General features: G+C 43.0%; 1 long non-coding RNA gene across 1 annotated transcript; it reads left to right on the top strand.

Moving 5' to 3' along the window:
* Positions 1–4433: 4433 nt before the first annotated feature.
* Positions 4434–5951, top strand: LOC110194091 (uncharacterized). The gene is made up of 2 exons (XR_002320627.2): positions 4434–4790; positions 5649–5951. It is a non-coding gene; the product is annotated as an uncharacterized LOC110194091 (long non-coding RNA).
* Positions 5952–7219: the final 1268 nt, after the last annotated feature.

Raw genomic sequence — 7219 nt, 5'->3', positions numbered from 1 at the left:
AATCTTCTCAGGTAGGAGCCAGGAGATGTGAATTCTAGCTAGTTTCAGCTTTGTCACTTATTAGTATTATGACCTTAAGTAGGTTCCTTAACTAAGCTGGTATTTTCCAACCCAAACAATGCAAATTTTTTACTTGGCTCTAATATCTAAATTGGGCAGCTAGGTGGTACAGTGGATAGAGTGCCAGACCTGGAGTCAGTCAGGAAGACTCATCTTCCTGAGTTCAAATCTGGCCTCAGACACTAGCTGTGTGACCCTAGGCAAGTCACTTAGCCCTGTTTGCCTCAGTTCCTCATCTGTAAAATGGGCTGGAGAAGGAAATGGCAAACTGATCCAGTATCTAAAACCCCAAATGGGATCAGAAATAGTCAGACATGACTGAAACAACTGAACAACAACAACAGCTAAATTCTGTACCACACTTTCTTCAGGTCACTTTAAGAGCTATGGAGGGATAGATGATGGCTGTGAGTGGGCTGCAGAATGTTACTAATTTTATAATCGTGCTTCTCTTGTGTAGTCCTTATTATTGAAGGACAAAGAGAAGCACAGTTATAAAATATTATTCAAGAAATGTATGACTGGAAAAGGAAGTGAGTTAATCATATATCCAGAGATAAGGATGACAAATGGACCTCCCACTTACTACTTTGGTATCTGTACAATATCAAGAGATGGAAAGGAAGGCCTGAGTATGGAGGGCAAATTCCCTTGCGAAGGATCTGTGGGAGGTCATAAATAGAATAAGGCATAGGTGGTTTGTGACCTACACTGCTTGGAGGGAGTACCCACACAGGTTAAGTCACAAATCTAATATCACAGGTGCTATCATGGGTCTCACAATTTTAGTAGAGTAGCACTCTAAAAAGGGTAATATTTGAAGGTACAGGACAAAGGCATAAAGAAGAATCTTTTTAAAAATGTTTTCTGAGTTTTAAGAAGTAAAGATTAAAACATGTCATGGTTATAGTATAACAATGAGAAGAACTGCTGCTGGGTAGGCCCATAAAGGCTACTATACTACTCCTCCACTAAGGAGTTTCTCTATTCCAGACCCAAACATTCATTTGGGTAATATTTTATTTCTTCCCAATTACATGTAAAATTTTTTTTGAACATTTGTTTCCTAAAATTTTGAGCTCCAAATCCTTTCCTTCTCTCTCTTCCTCCCTCTCTGATACAGTAAGCAAATTGATATAGATTATCCATGTGTAATCATGCAAAATATATTTCCATATTAGTCATGTTGTGAAAGAAGACAAAAAAAAATAAAGAAAGCAAAAAATAGTATGCTTCAATCTCCATCCAGACTCTATTAGTTCTTTCTCTGGAGGTGGATAGCTTTTTTTCATCATGAGTCCTTTGGCATTATCTTGGATCATCGAATTGCTGAGAAGAGCTAAGTCATTCATGGTTGATCATCATCTAATATTGCTGTTACTGGGTAAATGTTCTCCTGGTTCTGCTCACTGCATCAGTTTGCTTAAGTCTTTCCAGTTTTTTCTGAAATCATCCTGCTTCTCATTTCTCATAGCACAACAGTATTCCATTACAATTATATGCCGCAACTTGTTCATCAGTTCTCTGACTGACAGACATCCCCTCACCTTCCAATTCTTTGATACCACAAAAAAGAGCTGCTATAAATATTTTTGTACAAATAGGTCCTGCTAAGCATTCATTTGGACTAGGTTTAGTTATTGAGGAAACTGGTTTCTAAAGAGAGGGAATAGGCTCCTCTTTCTCACTCTCTTTGGCTCATTAACCCTCCACTCTACTACCATGGAGAAAAATTTACTAATTAGCTTATGTTATGGCTCATGTCTAGGATTTCCTCCAAAGGAGCAAGTAAAAAAGGTATTCAATGTTTAATGATTCAAGTATTGTAGAAGTTTTTTATGCCTACACATATGCTGAACATAAAAGACTTACAGCATGTAGTAACAGAACAGGATTCAGTAGCTTAACTTATGACTACTGTTACAATCTTCTGGTAGGCTGATACTTAAATCTCACCTATTGCAGGACTATTATTTAGGCTTTTTATATTTTACCTCATCTCTTCACTGTCCAAACAATTCCCATTATAGGTGTGCTGGTAAAACAGGCAGCACGTGTGTTTTAGATGCCTCATGGCCCTATAGAAACTGGGTTGGGGGACACAGCAAACTGCCCCTCTCACCATCCTTCTCTTGGAAAGTGGCTCCAAGCATTCCTGACACTATTTGAAGCTGGAAAGGAAAAGCCACTTACTCCATTTAAATAACCATTGAATCCTCACATCTTCAGCCTCTGACTTTTTATCTTTCCAAAGTGCAAGCTCTTTAGTTCTGAGTCACACAACGTTAGAAGCAGGTCCCAAAGCTCCCACAAGGTTGACCAGAACCCCAAATGGCAACTCTAGGAATGTTCATGGGATAGGCCAATTTAACCTCTGCTACAATAAAAAAGGTTTTTCAGGCTAGTAAAAATTTTGTCAAGGAACATTTGTTGGAAAACACTCCCATCACAGACTCATAAGACTATGGCAAAAAGCTAAGTGACAATTTGGTCCAGCCTTTTCATTTTACAGAAGAGGAAGCGAAGGTGAACTGACTTTCCATAGGTCAAACAGGGCACTCTGTACATAGAAGAGTTTGGAATCAAACCCAGGTGCTCTAACACCAAGTGTAGTATTCTTTCCATCGTGGAACTGCTAACTTGAAAATTTGGATCTTCTGCCTGCAAGCTGATTATTCTTTCCACTTCCCCACTCTTTCAGACTCCAGCTTGGTCTAGCTACTCAACACTGCAATTCCCATTCCAGATGAGAATCCAGGGGACTCATTTGTGCCTTTCCAGAGCCTGATCCCAGGGTAGTTCTTTCAACTAGGCTTTCAAGTTCTAGATTTCCCACTTCAACTCAATTCCCAAGCAACATCAAGCCAAGTCCTATGGCTCTGGAAAGACCTTAAGCAGCTCTGACTTTCAGCTATAAAACCATTCCCTGATAATTTTTTTATTAATTTATTTAGATTTATCAACAATCACTTCATAAGCTTTTGAGTTTTAAATTTTTCTCCCTTCCTCACTGCCTCCCTCCCTAAGATGGCGCGCAATCTGATATAGGCTATACATATATATTCCTATTAAACATATTTTCATATTAGTGATATTGCAAGGAAGAATTAGAACCAATAGGAGGAACCACAAGAAAGAGAAAACAAAACAGAAGGAAAAAATAGCAAATAGTATGCTTCAGTCTGCATTCAAACTCCATAGTTCTTTTTTTGTATGTGCACAGCATTTTCCATCATGAGGCCTTTGGAGATATCTTAGATCCTTGTGTTGCTGAGAAGGGCTAAGTCTATCAAAATTAGTCATCACACAATGTGGCTGTTACTGTATATAACATTCTCCTGGTTCTGCTTACTTCACTCAGCATCAGTCCATACAAGTCCTTCCAGGTTTTTCTGGTCTGCCTTTTCTTACAGCCCAATAATATTCCATTATATTCATATACCACAACTTGTTCAGCCATTCCCCAATTGATGGGCATCCTCCCAATTTCCAGTTCTTTGCTATCACAAAAAGAGCTGCTATAAATGTTTTTGTACATGTGGGTCCTTTTCCCATTTTTGTGATCTCTTTGGTATACAGCCCTAGAAGGACTATTGCTGGGTCAAAGGGTATGTACATTTTTATAGCCCTTTGGGCATAGTTCCAAATTGCTCTCCAAAATGGTTGGATCATTTCACAGCTCCACCAATAATGCATTAGTGTTCCAATTTTCCCACATCTTCTCCAACATTTATCATTTTCCTATTTTGTCATGTTGGCCAATCTGATAGGTGTGATGTGGTACCTCAGAATTGTTTTGATTTCTCTAAGCAATAGTGATTTAGAGCATTTTTTCATATGACTATAGATGGCTTTAATTTCTTCATCTGAAAACTGCCTACTCATATTCCTTGACCATTTATCAACTGGGGAGTGACATGATAATTTTTTTTTTATAAGAACCTTCTTCAGTATAACACAATAAGGAAAGCTGCTAGTATACTTTCTAAAGTTCTAGCAGGCAGTGGGGAGGACAGCTCAGTATCAGATTTTAGAAAAAAGAGCCTGGACTAGAGATAAGGAACTCTGTTCCCATAGATCAAAACAGCGATCCTCCTCTTCTCTCCTTAAAGCACTGAAGGCCCTGCTTACTGAGGGAATGGGTAAGTGAGCGACCTTCACGTTTCAGTTTCTCTGCACCGGTCTTTGCAATGAGGAAGGTCAATCATCTCCCAGAGAAGTCTAAATCACAGCCACATTCACATCCCTACACCTCCTCATCCCCACACTCACACATCCCTCCCCGTCCCCTCACTTTACCAAACCCCAAGGATTTTCCATTTTCCATTTAAGAATGAACCAGCTCACGAATGCGCAAGCGCAGTTCTTCAATCCTGACCTCCGCCAGAGAGCCCACCCTTCGCTCCTGCTGGGCTAGCAGGCCAATAGGTAGCAGGCGTGGAGGCGGGGCCTGAGGAAGGGAGGCTGGGGCATTCTCCTGGTGCCTTCGCTTACACTCGCTGTGTTTTGGTCACGTGGCCGGCTATGGCTCTGGGCGCGGCGCTTGTTTTGGTTTCTTGCTGGCTCCCTGGGCCCGCGGGCCAGGCGCTGGGTGGGCAGCTTTCCTGCCCCAGCTTCAGGTCCCTCCTGCACTCCAGCTACCAACCCTTAGCTACCCCGTTCCTTTGGAGCCGGCTAGCGCCATGCCGCTCCTCCGCTACTGGAAGGTGGGGCTCCCAGGATACCGCTCGGTAAGTGAGTTCTTGCAGCGCGCCCGGAGCTGGAGAACGTCCGGCTGCCCCTGTGGAGCCTAATGCATTTAAGGTCCGTGGGTGGGTGTCCTCAGGGGCTGATGGTGCAGTAAGCGCGGGCACGCAAGCGTTAGTAACCAAGATGGTGACTCACTCGTGGAGTGTGAGCTGTCTCAGGTGGGCTGGGGGCTTAGCTGCCTGGGAGTGCGCAACGTCCATCCCCTGCGTGCCTAGAACGCTGAAGCTGCTGCTCCAAATGCCCTGGGGAGAGCTAGTTGGTGGGAGGCGAGTGGGGTTGGACTACAGGATCCAACCTTGCCTACCTAAGCTGTTGGCTTCCTGTGGCTGGATCCAGTATGCCTTGAGCTGAAGACACTGCTAGCTCTCCTCCCGGGGGACTTTGGGAATCAAAGCCCTTCCCTCACCCCGTCCCAAAGGGTTTTGATTCAAGCTGGTCCCTTAGTACTGGAGCTCAGTCGGGGTATGGGGGAGAGCATTATTTTGCACATCCAAACCACTATTTCCCTCAGGGAAAACATCCTTGGCCCATCAATTTGTGGAAGTCGAGTTCTTCGAAGGCTACGACCCCCCAGTGCAAAGCAGTGAATTGGGATGTTTCTCAGGGGCAGGGTTGTTCAGAGTACATGTGCTGTAGATTGTTTTGGCTCCCACTGATTTATCAGGATTCTCCCATGCCAGTAGACTGATCTTGATGCACCCTTAACCTTAATCTCCCACATTTTTTTGTTCACCGTTGAAGGTGGGAATTAGAGGTTTGGAAAAGGGCTAATGCATTGGGTCTCCTGGCTCTGTGGCTAACACAGCTCCTCCTCCCTCCCGACTTTTTCTGCTCTTTAGACACTTCTTCCCGCCTCCCCTAAACACTCACAGATCCATCACCATTCTTTAAAAATATTTGTTGGGAGATTCAAGGTACTGTTCCAGGTGCAGCAGAGTCCTTAGCCACCGACCAGTCTCCCCAGCTTACAGCAAGCCCTTGACTACTGTCAAGAATAAGTTTCATCTACACTTTGTGGACACAGCCATTTGGAGAGGGAGGTACTTCGAGTGGTAGCCCTATCCCTGGGACAGTGATGTGTTACAGCTTCTCTGCCTGTTCAGTTGAGAAGAATGAAAAAATAAAGTGTCAGTCCCTAAAAATTACCTTGTATTTATTTTGCATATAATTATATGTGTATATATTTTATCTCTCTCTGCCTTCCTCTCATAAAATGCAAATTTCTCGAGGACTGGGTCTGTTTCGTTTTTACTTTGCTCTTCCAGAGCCTAACACAGTATATGTTGCATAGTCGTCACTTAATAAAGCTTGTTTATTGATTGATTAAAAGTGCTAAATCCTTTCTGGATCTTCTATTTCTTTTTCATCTGCTCCTTCAGAAACCAAAAACCTTGTTAATTTGAAATGGCTTTGGTGGGGAGACCCCCAGAATGTAGATCCACCAGCACTGAGTTGACTGAGGAGGTTTTGGATAGAGTGTCCATTACCATCTATGGGTAAGGGTGATGGTCGCTGTGTTTCATGTCAGAATGAGTATATCATCTTGTCCTATTTCTTCATCACCAAGGTCTGTTGCTACCTGCTGAAGTACTCTGTCATCTCTCTGCTAAGGTAAGTGACTAGGATGAAGGAGGGAGGAAGGGCAGAAGGGCTGTAGACTGACCTGAGGGCTAATGTTATAGCAACTTTTTGCCTCTGAGGCTTCTAAGCCATCAAGAGTCTGCATCACAGACTACATAAATGGGAAAACCCAGTGAGTGATCCTTGAAAGATTAAGTCAAAATGCTTTATTACTATCGTGGGAAAGGCAAGTTTCCCTAAAGAGCTGTAGTTTGGTCAGGAGGCCACAAAGTAGATTATATTATGGACTATTCTGGTAGGGAAAAAGTGCTAGCCATAGGGTCCAGGGGTTTTGGTCTATAAATTGAGCACCTAGAGGGCCTCATGTGGTCTTGATGTTGAAGGTTCCCCACTCCTGGTCCAGATCATTCCTGATGGAGAGGTACCTTAGATGGACTCAGGCTAGTTGAAAAGAAACAGGTGCTTGAGGTCTAGAAAAGTGACAGTTTTTCTCTTGTAGGGTGCCTGGGGTGCTGGGGGAGAGGGAAACAAGGCAAACCTTCTTCATGATGTGGTAAATGACCCACATCAACTTTTTGTGTTGGAAAGAATGCTGGACTGGGAGTTGGATTTGTTATGGTTCTAGCTCTGACACTGATGAACTATGTGAATTTGGGCATGTAATTTTAACCTTTGAGTCTGTTTTTATATTTGTCTGGAGTGAACTAAATGGCAGCATAGTGAATTTGGAATCCAAGTACCTTACTTTGAATTCAAGCCTGTCATTTACTGGTTGTGTGACTGTGGGCAAATCACTTAATTGTTCTGTGCCTCAGTCTCCTCATCTGTG

The sequence above is a fragment of the Phascolarctos cinereus genome, unplaced genomic scaffold (assembly GCF_003287225.1).
Source record: "Phascolarctos cinereus isolate Bilbo 61053 unplaced genomic scaffold, phaCin_HiC Scaffold_1;HRSCAF=81, whole genome shotgun sequence".
Taxonomy (NCBI): domain Eukaryota; kingdom Metazoa; phylum Chordata; class Mammalia; order Diprotodontia; family Phascolarctidae; genus Phascolarctos; species Phascolarctos cinereus.
Note: the sequence above shows the minus strand (reverse complement) of the source record. Positions and strands in the feature narration are given on the sequence as shown.